The 23,793-nt window shown below is 38.1% G+C and overlaps 1 protein-coding gene across 2 annotated transcripts in view; it reads left to right on the top strand.

Moving 5' to 3' along the window:
* Positions 1-23,793, top strand: part of LOC129720096 (uncharacterized) — a 207,241-nt gene that overhangs the window by 10,561 nt on the left and 172,887 nt on the right. The gene's annotated exons all lie outside the window — the stretch shown is intronic.

Here is a 23,793-nt window from a genome sequence, read left to right as displayed (position 1 = left end):
CTTTGCCTGTTATGTTTAAAAATGTGAAATCCAGCTATGCAAAGGAACATATTCCGAAGACTACTTGGACTCACTCACTTTTCTCAGAGATGGTCGACCCGATTTCCACAAAATTAGTGTCAAATGAATGGTCTAGCTGCCTCAGAAGACCCTATTGAATTTTACTGTAATCGAACTGTAACTTCATTTGTAATGTGCCGACTTGTGAAAATCACGAAACTTCATTATCTCAGAAACTACACAACCGATTTGGTTATTATTATCAGATGAGTGGGCTAGTTAAGGGTTAACTGATGAATTATGATTGAACACGTGGTTTCAAAGTTTGGTTGCCCTACACGTTCCCATTTCATTCGATTATAATCGAACTTAAGCAACCGTTATGTATTAAATTGTTAATAAAACAACGAAAGTCAATTATCTAAAAGATTACATGACTTATATCTCTCAAACTTACAAATAACAAACTTCATAACAATTTGATATGTGGCTCAAAAGTTATGGAAAGAAGAGAAATTCAAAGACTATTCAAAACTATACCTGCTTTGATCGATATATGTGGCCTCAACATAATTTAAATGTGGTGTCGTACTATTTGAACGTTCCAAGTTCATTGATTCCTTGCGGTTTGTTTGAAGTCTGCAAATGCACGACGAATCGGCCATAGGATATGATCAAAGTCAAAAGACAAATCGTTTGAAAGGATTGGTTTTATCGAAATGACAACATCCTCGACTTTTGGCTTCTGTACATCGCCCTAAATCTGAATATATTCATATTGGGTGGTATTCGGTCATTTCCAGCAAATTTTCTGGCATCAATCTGACACCGGAAATACTCATATTGGGAGGTATTTTGGTTGTTTTCCAGAGACTAACAGTGGTCGTCTTTAAATTCAAAATGATGTCAAGGGTCAATGTTTGGTTTCTATGCATCATCTCGATTACGGAAATATCCATGTTGAGTATTATTTGGTCATTTTCGGCTGTTTCCTATAAGTTGCCATTTAGCGATTCAAAATGGTGCCTGAGGTCAATTGTTAGTTCATTGCATCATTCTGGTTCCAGAGATACTCATATTGGATGGTATTTGGTTATTTTAGGCTGTTTTTCACAAACCGGAAGTCGCCATCTTGGATTTCGAAATGGTATTTAAGATGATTTCTGGCCTCTGAGCATCATTCTGGTTGAAGAAACACTCACATTGGGTGTAATTCGATCATTTTCCGCTGTTTCCCAGGAACCGGAAGTCGCCAACCTAGAATCCAAAATAGGGTCTTTGAACGATTTCAGCTGCTGTGTATCATTCTACATCCGGAGATACTCATGTTAGACGGAATTCGGCCATTTCTGGCTGTTTTCCAGAAACCACAAGTTGCCATCCTACAATTCATAATGGTGTCTGAAGTCGACTTGTGGCTCCAGTGCATCATTACGATTTCAAAAATACCCCCCTTTTTGAGTGGTATTTGGTCGTTTGCCGCTGTTTTTCCAAAACCGGAAGTCGCCATCTTAGAATTCAAAATGGTATCTGTGGTCGAATTTAGCTCCTGTGTATCTTTCTTTATCCGGATACAGTCGAGTTTTTTTTACGCGGTTTTTTTACGAGGTTTTTTTACGCGGATTTTTGAATTAACGCGTTTTTTTCTACGCGGATTTTTGAATTAACGCGGTTTTTTTACGCGATACCGCGCCAATTCAAAAAAATTTTCACGAATTTCCGAATTAACGTGGGTTTGGAACCAGAAACGTTTAAGTGTTTATCTAGTAAAAGACTTAGTCCAAAAAATACTCTCCGCCCACCGAAAGATCCGGAATGACCGTCAAAGAGGACAATTAAATACTGTATTAAATACTGGTTCTAGAGTGTCTCGGGTTTTTTCTAAAGCCCTTCTTGCTGGACTACTTTACGCGGATTTAAAAAAAACGTGGTTTTTTTTACGCGGATTTTTGAATTAACGCGGTTTTTTACGCGGATTTTTGAATTAGCGCGGTTTTTTTACGCGGATTTTCGAATTAACGCGGTTTTTTTTTACGAGGTACGTATATTATTATATTGGGTGGAAATCGTCCATTTTTGGCTGTTTTCCAGAAACCGGAAGTTGTTATCTTACAATCCAAAATGTTGCCTGAGGTCGATTATACAACATATTTGTTACCACTAAAAACATTTACCTGCCAAATATGGTTCCATTTAGGAGGGGTCTCAAACTATCATAGAAACCTTTATAGGGACCAAAAACCCCTACATAGAAATTTTCACGGTTCGGTTGTTTTCGAGCCTATATGGATCAAACAGACAGACAAACCGGACTGCATTTTTATATGTATAGATTACAACATCAATATTTTAGAACCTAAAGAGTGAATATACATTCATTGGATTGAAGCGTTCATGTAAATCTATTTTACAAATAAAAGTTTGAATGAGAAAGGCTGGGTCTGACCGCTAGGTGGATTAATTTAGGTTTTTTTTTTTAAATTTTCTTTGCAAGGAAATGTATATGTGGACAAAAAAGGGGGGTGAGGAGGGGTTTTTATTAATATTCACGGTTGTCCAGGGAGAGGGACGGGGGGTATAAAATGACGTTTTTTCGTGCGGTTCTGAGAAAATTTATTTAAAATGTTTGATTTTCATAAAGAGCTCATTTATTCAGGCTCAATCAGATAGGACAGTTCTGAGAAACAAGGATGGGCTGTCACGATATTTATCAGTTCTGCTAGTTCAACATCGTTCTACATATGTTAGTGCTGTTGATGTTTTCCTTTAACCGCTCAGTGCATTCCCCATAACAGTCCTGTATTATTCTTATCTTTTAATTGACAATATAGCAAATTTTGTCCTACATGCTTAAACTATTAGTTGAGGCTGATAAGGAAACTCGATCCGTTTGCGCATACCGGCCTCTTCGATACGGAATAACAGCGATACTCTTGCGAAAGGTGGTGATAAAATTCACTCAATGGGGGACCCTACTCTGGAAAGTTGAAAAATTATGAATTTTCGAAATTTTTTTTCGGATGCATAGAGCAAGGTGAAGTGTTCGAGTATTTTGGTTATTGATTAAGGTGTATTTGAAGATGTATTTTGCATGTCGTGGACTATATTTATGTGATGATTACGCTGTTGACAGCGTTTTTTGAAGAACCGATTTGGCTGAATTTTTTTTTAAGGATGTAAAAATATATTATATAACTTGTTACATAGCCATTCTACGATATCTGAATTTTTCAATGTTCTATGAATTTTTAAATAGTGATTTTCCACGAATGAATTAAATTGAATGAATTTTTTCTTAATTGGCCGCCATTTTGGCAGTTTTTGGAATTTTCAAAAACCGCTATGTAACAAGTTAAATAATCCATTTTTACAAGCTAAAAAAAATTCAGCGAAATCGGTTCGAAAGATGCTGAGAAAAACGTACCACCAGTTGCAAAACATTGTTTCGAGTGAAACGGTGCCAACAGCGTAATACTCACTCTATTTGTATCCAAGACATGCACAATATATCTCCAAATATACCATAATGAATAGCTAAAATACCCTAACACATCACTTTACGCTGAACTTCCGAAAGAAAATTACGATTTTTTTTTATTTTTCGAATATCCCATAAATCCAGCCCGACATGAATTTCATTTCAGTTTGCTCGTAATAGTGTCTCGTAAAAATAAATGTTTCGCGAAAAACTTCACATATCTTGCTCACTTACATTTAGCCTGCACACCATTACACGACAGCGACAACAAAAACAGCTGCGTGATTAGGTAGAAATAAAAGGAAACTATACTTACATTTGTTTCATGTAGTTTTCATACTCAATTTTTAACATAAAACTGATAACAAAGCGCCTGCTTTCACGATTGCGAAGCCCGTAAAAGTTGAAATCATTTCTGTTTATAAAGCGGTCTGCGATTTGAGTGCAGTAAAACAGAAACTAGCGACAAACATTAGATTGAGCTTTCAGCGACATGAATTATTCAATATACTATAGGTTTGTGTGTACAGAAAGAGTGACACATAAAAGTTCTGTAGTTTAGAAAGTGAAACCGAGTGCAGAGTTACGCATTGAACGTAATTGATCGCGTATTTCATTTGTCATTACAGGCATTGAAGAAGCAACAAAACGATGCTGCAACTATATTTTTTTTAATTGAAGGCTTTCACACAGGGTAATTTTGTTTATGAGAAACGGGAAGCTGACTTGAACTCATTATTAGTGCTTATTCACGTTACCAGTATGAATCTCTAGGCAATTTGTAGCTAAATACACACTGCTAATTCAGGGCTCATAAGTTTACCGGAAATAAAAAAAGCGCAAACCGAACCAACGTTCGCGAAAGTGTCCCAGAAAACAGTTGTGAACTCAGGCACGTCCCAGTGTCACTGGTAATCGCTTTACTAGGGCGCCGGGGCCGAACAGCAGAATGAAGAGTTCAAACCGCATACAAAATACATCCAAGCCGCATCAGCATCAAGGCTGTGCCAACAAAAGTCACCTATCTGTTGTGTGTGTTGGCGCAGTGGCGTCCAACGGCATATGACCGGGCAACACAATAACAACAAACTAAGCTTGTCCTCATTTCGACCATGTCACCAGTTGCCAGGCTTCCGCGTATAGTTAGTCGTGAAGACACTCGAAAGCCATAATTCCTCTTGCACCTTCACCCGCGCCAGCAGCTGCCGACGGTAGGGCTAACGTTTGTAACCGATCCGTTTTAACTGACAGGTACAGGTACAATCCAATAAAACGCTTCTGTCACACGACTGACTACGGCAGTAAAAGGAGGATCCCTTCTAAATCTTTCGCTGCTTAGTGGCGAGGTAATTTGTTCGCAAGGCGATGATAAACCCATATTCGAATCCCCTACCGAAAGGGAAAGGCGATGAGGTATGCAACCGACATATACCTACTTACCAATCCAACTTAAGCACGGACAGGACCACACTAGTTTCGTAACCGAAACGCGTGCGGACAGCCAATAAAGTATCGTATTTGTCGCTACCTAGAGCCCCCAACCGCATCCTCAATCCTTTGAGTGAGAGCTCGCGCGAAATCGTCTTTCCAAAGCGGGAGAAAAACGAGCTGTAATCCTATCGCTATTTTTCCTCGTTCCATGCATAAATTTTCATAGTCATATTCGAAGAACCACTTTTCTTGGGACAATTTTTCGGTGTTATACCCGGTGGCTGCAGCGCCCCAGGAGGAGTAAGCGGAAGGGTTAGTTCGAGTTGATGTGTTACACTGAGCAGCTTGGCACCGAAGAATTGTTGTAGTGGTAGCAGGCAGCAGCAGCATCTCATGCCCGTCGTAACTTTTAATCTGCCGGTCGGCGACGACTCTTAAGTTAAATTATTATCCATTAGATACATGGTCACAGAGCAGCGACAGCAAAAGCTACAGCATCAGCCTTCTTGCATGTTGTATAAGTATGGAGCATCGCATCGCGCGAATGGAAAGGTAGAAAAAAAAACTCGATTGAACTACGGCAAAACTCATAAGCGCAATCAAACGGTTCGGTCCGCCTCCCCCAGTGGCAAGGGGCTTGTGTCCTGCACTCGTCGCTGCGGCGAAACCGTGATCCTAGTGCTTTGTTCGGAGATTACTTAGTCACTCTTATGGTTGCAGAGTTGCCTGCCTGTGAGGGATATAAATTACAGACTGTTTGAGCTGTTCGATTTTTTGGCATTTTTTCATTATTATCGTCTAGATTCGAACGGAATGGTCGGTGGAGTTGGGGCCATGAGTAAGGGGGGTTATCAAATTCTTCCAATCAATTTGGTGATCAATTATTGCGCACCTCAACTGCAATATTTTATTTTGATTCATTTTAATTTTTATAATTTTTCTCTAAAGTTGCCAATGTGTCTGGCAAACATTGAAAAAGATATGTGAGTATCATTTTATGCGCTTGTATAGCAACCAATGGAACGCCCTTAGGACGGAATGTCACTTTTGCAGTTTCAAAACAATGAATTACAAAATAAAGTCTCTAGTTTTTTTTTACATTCTATGTGAGGCATTCTTTTCATGTTCTTAACTCTCCGCTCCATTATGCACTTAAAACTTACTAAATGGGGATAAATCCCTCAATAAGATTGACGAAAATTTTAAGCTTTGTTTATGTTGAAAGCCTTTACGTATGATTCTCCGATAACTTAATTAGTTTTCTCGTTTTTTCGAAGAATATTTTTCCATTTTGTGAATCAAAATGGTCACAACTTATTTTCTCACAAATGGAAACTTTAGAAAACCCCCGTTTATATACCTAGATCTTTTTCTAAGAGTACCTGTTAAATCGCGAGTAAAAAATCTGTTTTTATCGTTTCACGAATTTTAAATGAGTATGCCAAGGCGTAACAAAAAAGCTCGGCTTCCCCTCTAAGAGATACAGAAACTTTCAGTAACGGGTATGAAGATATGTTTTTTAACGCTTTTGACCCCCCTCTCTCTCCGTGGATGATCAACAATGTGAAACTTCGCATTCTGAGCATTATGCTATTATGAAGGAGGCTGACGTTCCAGGTATTGTTCATGATTTCTCTCAAATGTAAAAGTTAGTATTTAAATTGGACGCCGGGGCGAAGTTTATGTTCTGGTCGAATCTTTTGATGGCCATAAAATCGTTTACACTGAAAACATGTTGACCGAAAACATGTATGTACAAATTTTTGAATGATTGATGAAATTGAAAGTTGTTTAACAGAGTTATTGATTTTGCCCCCAACCAAATAAAAAAGATGTAACGAGAGGCAAATGTGAAAAAGAAACTGGAATACAGCAAGCTAGTATTCCAAATACAAACAGCAATAAGTTTTTCGTGTTTGGTGCAGAAAAGTCAGCTAGTCCCACTCCTGAGAAGATGGACTTCCTACAACAATCCATGCTGCAGTTAATGTTCGCTTCGTTAAAATGTAAGCCGAGGCTGTTCAAGTAGATAAGAAATTTTCAACTGAAATGACATTGAAATATTGTTGTCTCTCTTTCAAACTAGAATGCTCTTTTTAAAAGCGAAAGAAGATGAATTTATCATTTTTTAACAGTTCATTAGGAAAAAATTATAAAAAAAAAATTATTATCATAGAATTAAGCTTAAAAGTGATTCATAATACTTTCGGAGAAGCTTACAAGCTAAATTCTTTGTGAAATTGTTTTTCATCACGTATGTGAGTTTTCAACAGCAATCATCATGTAACCTGTATCCAACTGGATCCAAATGGGGAATATAATATAATTTTGGGGAATATAATATAATTTTGAAAAAGAGGATTTTCAATATAAAATCTTATGGAAACTTAAAAATTCAGGCGCAGAAATATAGTTCCACCGATCGATCTGGAAATTTACATGGTTTTCTTCTGTTAGGAAAACAACTGCAATTATTTTGGAACTAACAAATTCAAGCCCATTCCAGCCCTCGAATAAGTGATCGCATTTATCTAACGAATGAAAAAAAACCTCAAAAATTTGCTCAGCAGTTGCGCAATGGGCGTTCGTTCTTGATTTACCACCAGGATGTGAGAAATCTCTGTTTTGTGACGATACAAGTAAAAGGAAAATACAAAAAGGTGGCTGTATGCAAAGCCACAATCGCCAGGTTGATGTAAAACTACTTAACAAATTTTAACAGTAGGTACAAATTGCAATGCTACCGCAGAACCAGTAGCGAAAAATTTAGGCTTCTATAATTCATTTGATTGTCCTGATATGAACAGTTTTTAAGATCGAAGTTTTTTGGTTCTAACTTTTTGAAGTCTCTTCAGGGGAATACAAAAACTCGTTAGGGGTTTTAATCTGATCTGGCACAGTTTCCGTTTCTTCTATTGCAGCAAATCGTAAACTTCTGTTGCTGTGTCGAATGCCTGCCGCAGTTAGACTACTGTACTATATATAACACTGGTGACAATATGAAAAAAGTACATTCCAAAAGCTCAAACCGGAAAAAATCAAAGATTATAGCTATTCAACCATTCCTGTGAATTTTGGTGCTCCTATCCATTACAAAAACGCGTCAACTTACGTGAGAGATCGCATAGTAAATGCTGTCCGGGCTCGTCGCTTCAACGTTTACGAGAAAACTTGTTTAAGTCTCTGAAAAAATTAAGTGCTTAGGGACACCAAAATTCACAGGAATGATTAAATAGGTATATGGGTCTATCCATGAATGATGTCCCGCGTTAAAGGAGGGGGGGGGGGGAGGTTTCGCTTATTATGACATGTTGTGACATATGGGGAAGGGGGGTGGGGTTAGCTTGAGTGTGCCAACTCAAAAAAAAAATAACAATAATAAAAAAAAAGAAAACACGTGAAGAATCAGAATTATTTATGATACTTGCATCATTCATTCATAGTTCTACGATCCTTTTTTTCGTTTCAGATTCGCTCAAGGTAAAATGAATAAATATTAATTTTTCCATTAAAAAGTACAATGTTCGTTAGTTCTGTTTTTCCGTGCATGACAGCGCAATTTCATTCATTTTTTAGTCTCTCTCAATCCTACTAACATGTGAAGAAGGTTTGGGTTGCGAATTGATTGAAGAAGAGGAACTGAATATGAATGGTCTTTCAGGAATCAGCAATGATGCTGCAGTTACTGCCACGGCTTCCTATATCGTCGATGTGCGATTCCATCAACAGAACCCTTGGATTAAACGCCTTTTCTAGTTATTTTAATAATCTACTTTTCCTTTCAGTTTCAGTTTTTCTTTCAGCAAAATCGTTCTAATTTCTCAATTTTCGGTCAATTATATTCAAAGAAGGAGGAGGGGGTTAAAAAACGTTACGTAGTTGAGTGAGGGGGTCATGGAAGTTGTGATAGTTTGTGACAAGGGGGAGGGGGGAGTTATTTTTCCAAATTTTGCGTGACATCATTAACACTTGCGTAACCGACCCCTTCGAAGCCGAAAAAATTAAAATACTTTTACCTACCATTCCGCAAGATCTGAACCGATTTTGATCGAACCCTTCTCAAAAGATCACAAATCTAGCCAAATATCGATCGTTAATAGTGTTCTTTTGCAAAAACTTAAAGTTTGATATTTCGCAAGCAAGGTTTCGCTACCGTTTTTAATCTAGCCTGTGTCTCAGGAAGGGTACTTACTCCAAGGTTCCCCTCGATAAATCCGGAACACCGGAAATTTTGAAATTTAGGGGACTGTCCCAAAAACTATGATAAATTTGTGATCTTTTGAAAAAGGTTTGATCAAGATCGGTTCAGATCTTGCGGAAAGGCAGGTAAAAGAATTTTTATTTTTTCGGCTCCGGAGGGGTCGGGTACGCAAGTGTTAATGGATGATCCCTAATCTTTCCTTTTTCCCGGTTTGAGCTTTTGGAGTGCACCAGTGTTAACCAGTGTATCCATCAATCCATTTTTTGGTTGTCCTCAAAAGGACAGTTTGTTGTTCAATTTAAAATGATGCTGATCGCTCCTCTATGGTAAACTGACAACACAGAGGCGAGCCGTTGTACACTGGAAATTAGACACGGTCGGTAGGTCATCACTACCAGGGTCCAGAAAGCTTGTGTAGAACTTCACCGGAGGCAATGCCATTGCTGCCAGGTTGACTATCGCTACTGCTTCAGCTGCTGCTACTCACTGCGGCTGGATTAGTCCGACGGTCGCACCATTCAAAAGTAAAATGATTTGTTTGAACAGGAGCAGGCTCTTATATAGGCCATGTTGATGTCGTGAGAAACCACGCCTGTTTTGTAACTAGCTCCTCCTTTTTGTTACGTTTAGTCTCCTCCCAAATTTGGTCTACACTAGACGCAACGAAACTCATTTCATGTTGACAACCAGTGGAAAAGGACCGATTGTTGAGCTCTCACACATGCAACACGTATCGTGGCGAGGCAAGTGTTTTCTTCTTCTCGGATCCTGTCGGATGGAAGTAGATGGCAAAAAAAGCAGCACACTATTAGTTACGCAACACTTGATTATGCTGTTGCATGTTGCTGATATACATGAGGGTGTAGTAAAAATTCCTCCTTTAGTCAAATTTGCAACCGTCTCTGTCAAGATGTTCCAGCTTTTTGAATAATATCAGTAACAGTCAGAGTGCAAGCAGATCAAAATAATATTTTACTTTTGGTTCTGGCGCGAAACGAGAAACCATTAAATCTTCAATCAATTATTTGATGTGTCCTAAAAAGAACAATTTGTTGCTCAATTTAAAATCGGATATTATGCGGATCGCATCTTTGTGCTATCCCGACAGTGGGGATTAAGGCCCTCTGACAACACAGTAGAAATCAGTTTTCACACTGAGAATTAGACGGCTGGCATACTTTGATCCCCAGGATCCAGAATGTTTGTGTTATTATCAAAACAAGTCAAAGCGAAAGTGGCCGTCTGTGTTCCACAATCTGCTAGTATAATGATTTATTTGAGCGGAAAGTCTGCTGCTAACGCTGCTGCTGCCAGGTACTACTGAAATGGGGGCCATCATTACAACCATCCACTAGTAAAATGATTGGTTTGAGCAGAAGCAGGCTCTTATATAGCCTCAAAGAGTGTATTCCTGGTTAACTAGTAAAGATGGTCGGGTTTGGCTTTTTTTCAAACCCGTACCCGATTTTTTTTTTGGAACCCGAACCCGAAAATTTTATTTTTGTGAAACCCTAACCCGAAACTGTGAAACCCAAACCCGAGATTTTTTGGGGGGTCGATTTTTTGTATCAATTTGAGGCTGCCCTGAAGCAGCCTCGAATGGTATTGAAACGTTAGTGATTTTTACAGTTGCATGGAATTAGACATCATTATCTTATAAAAATGCTTATTTGATATAGTCGGATTTCGGGTTTTCAGACCTAAACCCGACATTTTCAAACCCGAACCCGACCCGAACCCAAAAATTTTTCCTCCACCAAACCCGAACCCGACCCGTACCCGACACCTTAAAAAATTTTCAAACCCGAACCCGACGGGTACGAGTCGGGTTTGAAAACCCGAAACCCGACCATCTCCATTAACTAGGTATAATATTCTGTCGGCCGTGTTAGGGAAAGCAAGCATTAGGCGACCAACCAGAGGTCGAAATCTGCCATGACAATAGTACAATAGTTCGAGTAATCAAAATTTTCTGCATTTGGGCGGATCCGTTAGAAACTAACTGATTCGTAAGCATTTGAAATTAGTCATATTTTTCCCGTTTTACGTTTTTAAATTTTCGTTTTACACCTATTTGTAGCGGAACTTCCTGAGCGACGTATTGCTATGTCAAAACACATTCGTGTCATATGCAGTCGGCTGCAAAAAAGCCTGGATATAAAGGGTAATTGGTGGGGAATATCTCAGGGGCCATATTTAATGAAGAAAACTTTTCTACACATATGCCCTAACGTTAATCTACTCAGAGCTATTAAACTCTCAAGTTTCTTTAATGCATTTCATTAAAGTAGCTCTAACTTCAAATGTATACCACTTCTATTGATTTAATATGAAAGTTGAAAAAATTTTCTGCTAGATTTATATCAGTTCAAGTTATAAAAACCATTATTTAGAAACTCATTCAAAACTGTGCCAAAATTCTATTTTTAACATTTATTTAGACATTTAAAGACTGTATTTAGTAATGTCCTCTCAGCTTTCAACTGAAATCAAAAGAATTGCACAAAGGCGTTTACGTTTAAGGTAAGAGCTTCTTTTGGAAAGAGTATTAGAGAAACTTTAAAGTTAAATAACTCAGATTACATTAATGTTAGAGTATATGCGTAGAAGACTTCTTATCATCAAATGTGGCTCTCTATCAGCGCCTGGAATACTCTCAACAACGACCCAATCACCCTGTATTTTCTTCTGACTTTCAGAAATGGAGGATATCTTTTAATGCGTTTCGAACACAATTAATGATATTTTCTCATAGACCAAAAGTTTCATCTCTTAAACCCACCAATAATTGTTGAGATGAACGAATTGGTCCAATCAAGTTAAATACTTGGGGCTAGAAACTATGAGCAAATTGCTGTTCCATTGCCAAGTAAATGAACTGTTAATGGATTGAGTAAAAATAAAAAAACATTCAGTTGAAAATAACCCGTTTAAAGTAGTGTTAACTTGAAGATTTGTTCTAATCCTTTTCTTTTAAGAAAGCATTAGTTTGAATCTAATAATCCAATATCTTAAGTGTCAAGCACATTTTCCGCAACACTGGCACCACTTCATCCTCCAACGCGCACCAGAATGCGACAAGTTTTTCCCTATTCGAACACTTACAGCAGCATCAGCGCGCATAAAATGTGTCCTTCTATCGCTATTTCAGCGCCGCACTCCCCCTGCCCTGCCGCTCCACAGCAATTCCTCGTGGAGTGTCCGCTAAAAGCAAGCAACAGTGAATCGCGTCGCACCGGCAGCAGCGCATATGCCATTATGTACCTTTTATACCACTGCGGACTGGGCTTCGTAATCGACGGCGACGACTCCTCCTCCAGTGCACGAATCTCACGCTCGCTCGTTCACAGAGACCAGCATCCATCCTGCCTGATGTGAAATGATCGCCTCCGTTGCTAAGCTTTCCGAGTGTGGACCGCAGTAACAACGGCAGCAGCGACAACAACAGCCTTGGCTCCTTGCTTGCTTACCGGTGGTGCTGGTGTGCTGTGACTTGCCATTCCGTTTCCCAGCAGCCGTCAAGTTCTGCCGCGGTTTCATTCCCTTGTATTACTCATATATCACACAATTTATGGGGATTTGTGGTGGCAGCCTTTTGGCCCGGCGGGTAAGGTGGCCGTAGTGTTTGAATTTTTCGTTATTCGTTTCCCTGTGGTTTTGAATACTATTTTTTTACATGGCGCGTTCGTTGTATAATGCAAGGAGATCTCGCGCGCTCGAATGCGCGCTGATGCGGTTTAGTGTGTGATGCAATCCGATTGGCGCGTTTTTCGAGGGCAGGATGGGCCCGGTAGAGGGGTCGTCGTAGGTGAAGATTTAACGCTTCCACGAGTTAAGACCCTAGAGTGAATTGTTGGACAACCTAGAGCGGGCACTAGTTGTGATGACCAAAGATAGGAAATTGGGTTCCAGTGTTTGACCATTAGTTAAGGTACGATGCCTACTAAGTATGTGTAATCGGTAATCGTTCTTCAGGGTCTCCCTCTCGGGCAAGCGGCAGCTACTTGACGCTCGGTAGACTGTCGGCCACAGGTCAGCGCATAGTTGGGAGTGCCACCGGCAACATTACTGATCGAACTTTGAGGCGCAGGGAGATCTTTGGCATAAATCTTTACACGAAATGGCAGTCCGTATTGGTTTGCGCGAAAGTGTGCTGAGATAAATTAGGCCATCCAGTGTGGATTGACACAGATCTCCGACCAGCTGGCTAAAACTGAAAGCAAAGCAGGTACTTGCTATCTTTATACATCCAAGGCCTCGTCTGTATTAGCAATCAGGTTCTTTGTTTGTTTTTATGGTACAGAAATCTTAATTCAAAATTAAGGATATTCTTCTTTATCAAGACTGCGAAAATGCGAAATAGTCCATCTTATTTTCTGCTTTTAAAAGCTCAACGTGATGACTCGATGGTGAAACATCCCTCTTTGTTTGGTCTACAATCGGAAAGAGCGACAGGCGAGAGATTGACGTATCACTCATTCATTTGTCATCGTCAAGTGGGTATAGAATTACGTTTTTATTACGTTTCATTAGCTAACAACATATGGTAAGTTGTTTGCATGTAATGAGTTGCATCTTCGAATGAAATGGATACGCCGTCTGCCTCTAACCCTACTCTGTCTGAAGAAACACAACTATAAACAGAAGCATTATTCCCGCCCCAGGGCTGGTGTCAACGAGACCAGTATCGATTCTGACCGTTCACTTCGGGGCGACGCGATGATACTTTGCAGAAAATCTATGTAGGTAGCGGAAATTCAACGCCCGTCAGTATTATTTAAGCCTCCGACGTCAAGCGAGCACACAATCGGCTCACTCGATTCGTACGGTTCGGATCCCGTTTCGACCGTTTCGTTCTGACCGTTCCGGTTTGAGTGACGCGAAGATGATACGGTGAATTATTGGGTTTTCTTCTGTTCTGTTGTGCTGTCCGCTGTTGTTGTTGGTGCAATAAAATTTGTTCCAAACCACGATGTCGTTTGTCACAGTACTAGCTGCCAGTCGCGGTTGTTCGCATGCGAAGACCGAACAATGAACTTACCGGCGCTGCGCTGCGACTCGGAGAATGTAACCGACGTTGGCGGTCGGCAACATGGCATTGCGCTGTTGGCTAGTTCCGATTCTTCATCGCGGTTTTTTGCTGTTTTCATTTTCGTCCATCAATTTTCATCTCGCCTGTCCGAGCATTTATAGCACCGCGCGGATTCTTACTCTAGGTTCATTATTTATATGTCCTGTTGCGGTGTATAGGATTTAGGTTTTTCCGAAGAATAATTTCAAGTAATCTTATCCAATCAACAAAAATTAGTTCTGTCAACTGTAATTTTTTTTTTTTTCAAATTTTTAGCTTCGATAAATTAAACTTTGGGTAAGGTAATGTATCCTGATCGGAACAGTCTAAAAATGTACCATGATCGGAACAAATTTTATATGCGAAATTTCTGCACCATTTAAAAAAATATAACATCAATCAACTTCTCCTGATGCTATTGTGAAAGTTTCATTAAGATTGTTTAAGTATCACTATTAGTAAAAAAGTTTTTGAAGATGACCCATCCTCGAACACAATTTCCCCTTACAATTGCTATCAAGCCTTGTTTGCAAGCAGTGATAATGGAATCAAATATTCAAGGATTGCAGTACACTTTTCTGTGAAAAGTTTCTATAACATTTAAATTTTATGTAGAGCCACTTTTTGTGCGAAATATTGGCTTTAAAGTTGGAATTATTGATTAAGGCCGGAACAGCTTACTCCTAAGCAGGCATCCCAAGAGTACAGCCTTTTTTTACTGTCTTCTCAGTATCCTTTTTTGTTGTTGTTTCTTCGTGATATCTATCTTGCAGCTAGCAGTCGGGTAATCACATTGAGAACGTATTGAATAGAGCATCACAAAAATGTACTTCGGGTGTCGATTAGACATTATTTGGAGGATGTCTTCGTTATAGCGAATGTAGAAGAGAGAAGACGCTGTTTTTATACAGACGTTCCTATCAACACTACACACAAACAGCGCGTTTCGGTGATAATCCCCCCCTCCCCTCCCTCTTTTTTTTATTTGTCTATGACGGATGTAGTGTGACAGCTGTTGAAAAGGCTCCAAGAAGAATAAGCGCAAGGAGTAAACAATAGCCTGCTCGTCACTTTACCGACATCCTTCGTGCAAAGAAGAACAAACTCGGCAAAAGCTGAACGGCAAAGAAAAAACTTTCGTGTATAGGGAACGGTTATAGTCGTCAAACATTTTTATGACATTATTTTGCTAATATCACTACTATCCTAGAAGAACTCTCTCGAATGTCATCAAAAAACTGTCATCGCTTGGTACATTTTTTCCGCTGCTTTTGAGACTTCACCGCTTCACTTTACCTGTGCTTCATATAATGATGGATTTCACGTACCGTGAGGCGTCCCAATTCTGCGCAATTCGTACCAAAATGTTGATGCCATTTAGTAAGAAAGGAAACACAAGCAAAAAGTTAACAGTTAATATATAGGAAATCACTTCCAAACTTCATTTTTGAAAATCTGCTTTTAATTGATATTTTTTTAACATTTCAATACGAAGTACGCAGAAATCAGAACCGCGCAGAATTAGGGCGCCTTACGGTAGGTACAACTCATGGGAAAGATTTTGTTAGAAAAACTTCCTTTACTTGAGAGTGGTTATTTTGGAATGTTGAGAATAGTTTTAGACTAATAAATTGATATATCAAAAAGATATATTTGGATGATCTCACCACCACCATTGTTTCTTTAAACGCAAATTGTCCATGATTTAATGCGTTATTAATAGGGTAGATGATCCAGTAATAGTGGGTGTACCAGTAATGGTGGTAATGGTGGTATTTTAGTTGATTCTGTGGAAATATGTCTACGATTTGGTAAACTATATTGGTTTGAAATCTTATTTAAACACTTTGTATTTATTAATTCATTCAAGAGTGAAAAAAACAGCAAGTTTCTAACGAAATTTGTAACGCAACAGTGAAATTTCGTAGCTTGAAATATCAATGTAAACACGATTTCTGTGGCAACAGTCTTCGCAGAACTGTTCTTAACTATTTTTCTTACCATAATCAATCGAAAAAATCACAAATAATCATCAAAATACTGAATAAATTGAAACTTCACTATCGGAACAATTTAAGGACCCCTGTTCCAGTAATAGTGGTAGTGCTCCAGTTAACATTTGAGGTTAGGTTTTAACTCAGCAGATATAAACAAAATGTGGTGCGCGAACTACTTTCTTGTGTAAATCTGACTCTGGTTCACACAATACAGTCCAGTTACCGTTATTCTTACATTTTGACATTATAGGTAAGTTTTTATTTCACCTTACACCAGTGGTAGTTACCGCCGAAACGCAAGGATATATAACAGAGAAAAGAGATGAGAGAACAGCTGAATGTTGATGAGATGCAGAAGGACAAACTTGAGCTTCTTCAAGCTTCAAAGCTTTCCAATAGGGTTTGCAATCCCGGGAACGATTTCCCAGGAATTACTTTTTCCCGGAATTCCCGGATCCCGGGATTCCCGAGCTCTTCAAAAAATTTCGCAAGATTCAATATAATTTCCAATACAGTTTTGCAATAAAATTTTATATACTATCAAAACACGGAACTAACGTCGTTGAAGTGTATAGCAGCTTCAAAAGGTGCATTATACGAAGTAAATATTTCTTTGAAATGACGGTCAATATTTACTTGCCGAGTACTATCAATTTATTTGCTTCGGTTATTTGTCGAAAATATTTGCTGTCTTACTCAGTAAACGAAAAATAAGGCAATTATTTGCTTCGTCCAATCTCATTCTTAGACAGTTAGTTCACTACTGAGCGAATAGTGATTTCTTTCTTTGCCGTTGATAAAAATTAAATTAAATCGATTAAGAAAATTTGAAACCCGTGAATCAATGCGACCAGAAATAAATAATTAAATAATAACTCAGTCAGCGTAACTTGGGTCGTGGCCGCGATTCCACACGAAGAATCATCTTTGAGAATAATTACGTATACATTCTAATGCTGTGAAACTAACTTATTTAGAGTCATATTGAACAGATTATTAATTATTTTATCATTTCCTTCCAGTTTGTCTCGGTCTTTAAAAGAAAACTACCGAGAGGCTAAATAACGTTCTAGTTGAACAATCAAAATTCTTACGTGGAATCCTACTTTGTAATCAATGGTGATACCAATTACAAACGGGTTTGTTACGGCAATGAAAACTAGATTGATTATGCAGTTTATTTTTTAAAAATAATTCGCATCGTGTAATGGCACAGTAAATATATTTGATAAAAATTAGCGAAGATGCTCTGATATAAACTTAAATAAGTTTTGTTTTGTAAATCGTTTTTCATTCGAATTGATAATGAAATTGTAAACGATTTTTAGATACTTTTTATAATTCAACTTTTATTGAAATATCATTTTTGCTAAGAAATTTTTTCCATTCCCGGTTCCCGGGAATTCCCGGGAAATGAAATTTTTTATTCCCGTTTCCCGGGAAATCAATTCCCGGGAATATTGCAAACCCTACTTTCCAAGCGCTAATGTGATACAGTACAATGATTATTTACTGCTGATTCTCTCTGATTTGGACTATTTAAACAATTGTTACATGACCTGTTTGTTTTTCTTTTATATTTTCATTATAACATTCGAACTTTTTGATTCATACAAGCGCTCGTGAAGTGTCCCTTAATTTGAAGAACAAAATTGAGCAGACACAAAGATCAAAAGTAGAATGGGGTAAAACTACCGGAAAAGATCCTTCTAGCATTGCGAAGCATCATCTGGAGCAAAAGAAGTAGTTTGTTTTTTATCTCACAACTTTTTCACCATTAAATTCAAAACGAATAATTATCACAGCTCATGCTAGACGATTGCCCACGGTGGAAGAAGAGGTTTGCAATGCTACCTTAGAGCATAAAAACAACAAAATCGTAATTCATTTGCTGCAGCCTATGAAAAAATCAACTACCACCATTACTGGCACAGTTTCCACTATTATAGGAACATTGCCTCCATAACTGGAACATAAGATTGGTGTACAATTACTCATTTTTCATACTTAATTTGTTAAAAACCTATACAAACTGTGATTGTACATGACAGTTTATGATATTTTCTATAACACCAAAGAAAAATGGGTTTAATATATGCGATATGAATATTGATATTCTCGTTTTTAAAAAACACTGGTGCTTAGACCCTCCATCACTGGATCATCTACCCTAATGAAAATATGACAAGAAAATTTATGTGCCATGAAATCAGTCTAAATGGCTCCAATCATGATTGTGTAGGTGAAAAATAACGGCAAACAAACTTTAAATCGAAGTAACTCCCATATAAATACACATGCTTGCTCCAGTTTTTTATTTTTCGTAGCAGCTGCGATGTTCACACTGATGTTGTGAGTAATAAAAACAATTTTTAAGAGCGAGAAAGAAGGTTCGGTTTCTTCTTCCTACACAATTAGGTTTAAGCTCGGTCAGAAAGGGTTATATCGGCAATGTAAAATGTTCAAAAAGAATTAAAGGGATCCGACTTTTTTTTAATTGAACCTGAGAAAGTTTCTTGTAGCTTTAAGTTAAAAAATAAATCAAATTATTGGTATTATTATAAATAAAACTTTCAATATTATTGTGATTCAAATTTTAGATAGAGCGAGAGATATAGTTAGAGCTAGATCTATCTTATAGTTAAAGAAAAAAAATACAGAGTGGATACAGGAAGTGGAAAAGATCAAGATAAGTGAAGAAACAGAACATGATAATTTTGAAAAGAGAGTGAAGAATACATGACAAAGAGAGAGATGAACAGAAAATGAGAAAGAGAAAGATCTAAAAAAACTGCGAGAGTTGGAAGGTGACTAAAAAGAGATGAAGAGAGTGCAAAAGAGTTAGGAATGAGTAGAGGCTAAAGAGAGAGAACAAAAGATATGGATTGAGAGCAACTAAGAATAACGAGACAAAAAGAAGCTTCTGGAATTAAAATAGGTTGATGGAAAGATAAAACGAGAGAGATTAAAAAAAAAGGAGAGAAAGCGTACAAGAGGGTGGAAGAGAATACCAAAATCAGAATGACCGAGGAAAAAAAGGGAGAAACGAGTACACCGTGAAGGGTACTAAATCAGAGGAACGTAGAAAAAGAAAAAAAAAGTTGGAAAAAAGAGATGAATAAACAAGGAAAAAACAATGAGGAATAGATCTTTCTCTTCTCTTTCCTAAATCAATTTTTTGCATAGAATAGTGAGAGGTACAAGCATGCACCTAATTATTTTCCCAACAGAACTATTGCAAAAAACTGTCATAAAATTAGGTTTTGTTACCATGTGGTACAAAAACTTTTTGTTTATAAGTTTTTAGAATTTCGTTTGTAGCATTAGAATTGCACTTTTTAGAAAAAATACTAAATAATATTTTATTTATCACAATACTTCCATATCCTGATACGATTTAGATCAAATTCTTAGAGAAAATATGTATTTTGAACGTAAGTTGTGGATTTGAGTTAGTGATTAAGCATTTATCGCTGACTTAACTGAATGATTGCCAACACATCAATATCCTACAAGCCCGATAAGCGTTCAATAGTCGACAACTGTGGACCTAAAAGGCACGGTGGTGGTGTTGTTATTTACCAATGTATTTTCTTCATATTACTTATTATTGTATTTTTTTTTTTATAAAAAAATATATATGAAATCAGTCTGGTTTATATAGGGTGTGGAAGAAGTATACGTGAGATTATGTTGGCAAGGTCGACAAATATAAACAACGTGCGTGATAATAGTTGTGACGTCATACCATAAATGGTTTTCCGTTCTCTTATGGAGATTGTTCGAATTGTTCTTATTTTCATGCTCAATTCACCAATAGTTTGTATAAAGCCTTTTACAAATAACCTAGAGATGTAAACTGTCCTGCCACAAATTATATTTGTTGTTGATTATATTCAAATCAACCGATTCTTCCATAAAACATATTATTCTAATGTTATTATGGGACGACCATTGAAATGCAATAGATATACAAATTTGATTGTACATGACACCCACATTCAATCAATGTATTAAGGATTAAAATCCGAATTATTTCGGATCTAAGTGATGTCTTAAACAATCATCAAATTACCTTTTTATTTTATTTATTTCGCTGATGAAATGCATAATATCTTTTGGTTTCTGCTCTCGTCTTTCATATTGGTATTTTCAAGTAGTTTTCCCTTATACAGTTTGTTCTTCTGAAGAACTTTTCGCGTGTCGATGATATGACGATTGCTTTGTGTAGCATTTTCTTGCTGTTTTGTTTCGTGAAAGCTGCTGTCTCGTGAATTTTCTGCCACAGTATTTCAGTATTGGTCGTATCGGCTACGTAAAAATTGACAGCACTACAAACCACCGGTCATATTACTTGTAACAATAGAGAACTTCGGTATGAAATCAGAATGCAATTCTGTTAATTTGCATTCCCTGTACAATTCATGCTAGATCGTTCTCATGCCTTTTCAGTTGATCTCTTACTTCAGGTGTTCCAGATAGCATCACTAGAATAGATTGAACAGTAAATTAGTCCTCTGTAACGTGACGGTATTGTTTAATATTTCATGGGCAAGTACCTGTTTCAATGTTTTTCTCCTAGCATTATCAGCATAGAACAAATCTTCCTGCTGAATATATTTTGAGAACAAATTCGTACATACATGTATCCATTTTACCGACTGATAATCGCATTTTTTGAAACGCCTGTTCCTTCGGGAGGCAGCTCAAACAAGAATTTTTTCGTCCTGATAGTCAGTAGAATCATTAACGAAGACTGCACACTTGGGAATTTTTGAATACCTTTGGTTCTAGCGAATGAATTACCGATTTCCTAAATCAACACCATTAGATTATACAATAACACTGCAAAAAAAAACAAAACCAAAACATTGGTATGACGTAGCACCCTTTCTTAGCAACCGTAGCGTAAATAAAATCATAGCAATTCTGCACATCATATTAAGAAGTGATGCAAGGCACCAGTACAACTATAATACGTTGCCACACCCTATATGAACCATACTGGTATGAAATGGTGACGTAGGACAAATATATTGATTTTAACTCTTGTTTAACATATTTCACTTCGCTTGTTATACACCGTGTATCTCCAGCAGCTATAAGGGCTCCACTTGCTATTGTGTTAAAAACAAGAATGAAGGAGAATTTTCTACACGCAGTTTTTTGTATTGTGATGAGCGTAGATTTTTGCAATGTAGGCGGAGCGACGCAGACTCGAGAACGAGAAACGAAACAAAATACCTTCGATACTATAGAATGATTGTCATGAGGACCAAAAGAAAATTGTTTTCTTGGTGCGTAGTATATCCTGGTTCTAAGATTAACTAATTTACGATTGGACCGATAACGGTGTTCGACTGGGCACAAAGGAACAATTGAACCGGGAAATCACTCAATTTCGCAGTGAATTGTCTTTCTGCGAAATATCTTTCTGCGACAAACTTAAATTTTCATGAATTTCAACTAGAAATGCGTGCTTATGATCGCACCATCGGTAGCCGCACATAATAAATTTGCTCTCCGAAATAAAAAAGAACAGTTGGAACAAATCTAATTTTTTCCTTGGCTTCATATTTGCTACGTAGCTTCGTTGGACACCCCCCCCCCTCCCCCGCGTCACATTTCGTCGCAAAACTGCATTTTTAAGAATAAACGTCATATTGATCTCCTAACATCAAAGTTGTGATGATAATGAGATAAATCTTCACGACAGATTAATTCTATTTAAAAAACAGAACACTGCTCTGGAACATTCAAGGAGCAGACTGAGTAAAGATTTGCGGTTAAAATTTCACAAACCATAGATCTCCAAAACAAAGGCCTCTCATTCATATTCGTTTAGCTATAGCTTTATACTGAAGTATAAAACAAACCACAGATTGAAACTGGAAGCGTAAATTTTGTATGATAATAACAATTCTTTTTAAGCAATGTCTACCAAAAGTTCAGCACGGTATATAATTTGTTCGTTGAATATTTAATCAAATTTCATTCTATTGTTTCGCTGCTTTGTTATATCTATCGAATGCTTTTCAGAAATATCAAAACTTTATCCGTTGACGTCGCAGCTCAACTCACCGTCATCATGGCATTAGTTACGGACTCGAACCGCAACCGCAGCATCCCGCGCGTTGGCTCCGGATTATTGTATAGTTGTTTATGGATTGTCGGGAATTGTGTCAAAACATTATGGTTTCTTCGCGGAAAAATTAGAGCGGAAAGATGTACTCCCGGCCAAATCGTGTTCGGAATTCGATAAATCCGTGCCGCTTACCAGCCGGGAGAACCCGCCGTGACGGGCTTTGCTCCATTTGGTTGCCACTTCATTTCTGCCCGCAATATCCGAGTGTGTCATCCCCGATTCGGGCTTTGGCACGTATTTCCCGAGGAGTGGGTGAATATTCGCTGTTCTCCCCCCGTCGATTGTAATGTAATCTGACCTTCGCGAGGAAGTCGATGCCAAGCCAATACTGCAGGTCGGTCGTAAAGATCAAATAAGCGAATTGGATTTTTTTTTGGTTTGTTCTAGAAGAATGCTTTCTTTGTCAGCTCACGGCTCAGCTGATGAAAATAGCTTTTGGAAAGCTGCTTAATAGATAGCACGTGACGCATGCCGTGCATCATAAGCAAAAATCTTATATTCATGAGTGAAAAATGAATAAAAACTTAGGAACTTTATATGCCAGAATTTGGTTGTATTTCTGGATGTTATTTTTTTAAGATCTAATCTATCTTGTCTAAAAATTGGTAAAACTGTATCACTGTGCGATCAGCACCGATCGAAGAAAAGAGCCTGCAGCGATGGAGTATCTAACAGCCATCGAAACGCTGTTGAATTTTGATAGGATAAAGGATAGAAGGCTCTTTGCCAGTATCAATGACGATAGCAGAGCGAGATGGACGGGAAGCCTTTCGATAGCAAATAGTGTTTGTAGTCGAAGGTGCTGCTGCTGGTTTCGCTGGTTTTATTGTGCTATTCACGCGCGCTCGGTGTACATTTCAACCGCTTTCACAATAATAGGCGAAACCGTTTGCGATGTGTCGGGATTTGCTTAACTATCGATGTTACGAAATCGACAAGCCGTCTTGGCTGCAATCGCCAGACGCCATCTCTGAACTACCCTGTAGGTGATACGGACGGGATCCATCCATCGACGCGAGAACGTCGAGTACTAATGGCTTTCCAGGAATCCTAATTGCGCTGACGGAATATTAAAATGGATTTCGGATGGCACGATGACATGAGCTACTTTGAAACTGTTTTGCATACAGATTTTCATCAACGCTGTGAAAACGGGGAACGAGGTGTTGTGATGGTGGAATTCCAAAATGTTTTTGTTCGTTCGCTCCAACAACTAATCAACCTGCCATGCTGCTGCTGCTACTGCTGCTGTGTATGCTCGAAAGGCTAATGAGCTCGGATTGACAGCGATGGCGCGCAGTTCGTGACATTTACCGAAATTCTATACCTACGATGGTTTGGAGTCACAAACGGTTGCACAAGAGAAACTGAGTAACACAGCAATGTGTTCAATCCTAAGCGGGGCTGGGATGAAGAATCGTTGTCAAGATTTTTGAACAGATTCCCACGGGGGAAAATCCAATATTATTA

This window comes from Wyeomyia smithii, chromosome 2 (genome assembly GCF_029784165.1).
Source record: "Wyeomyia smithii strain HCP4-BCI-WySm-NY-G18 chromosome 2, ASM2978416v1, whole genome shotgun sequence".
In the NCBI taxonomy this organism is placed as follows: Eukaryota; Metazoa; Arthropoda; class Insecta; order Diptera; family Culicidae; genus Wyeomyia; species Wyeomyia smithii.
This window is presented reverse-complemented; position numbering and strand designations above follow the sequence as displayed.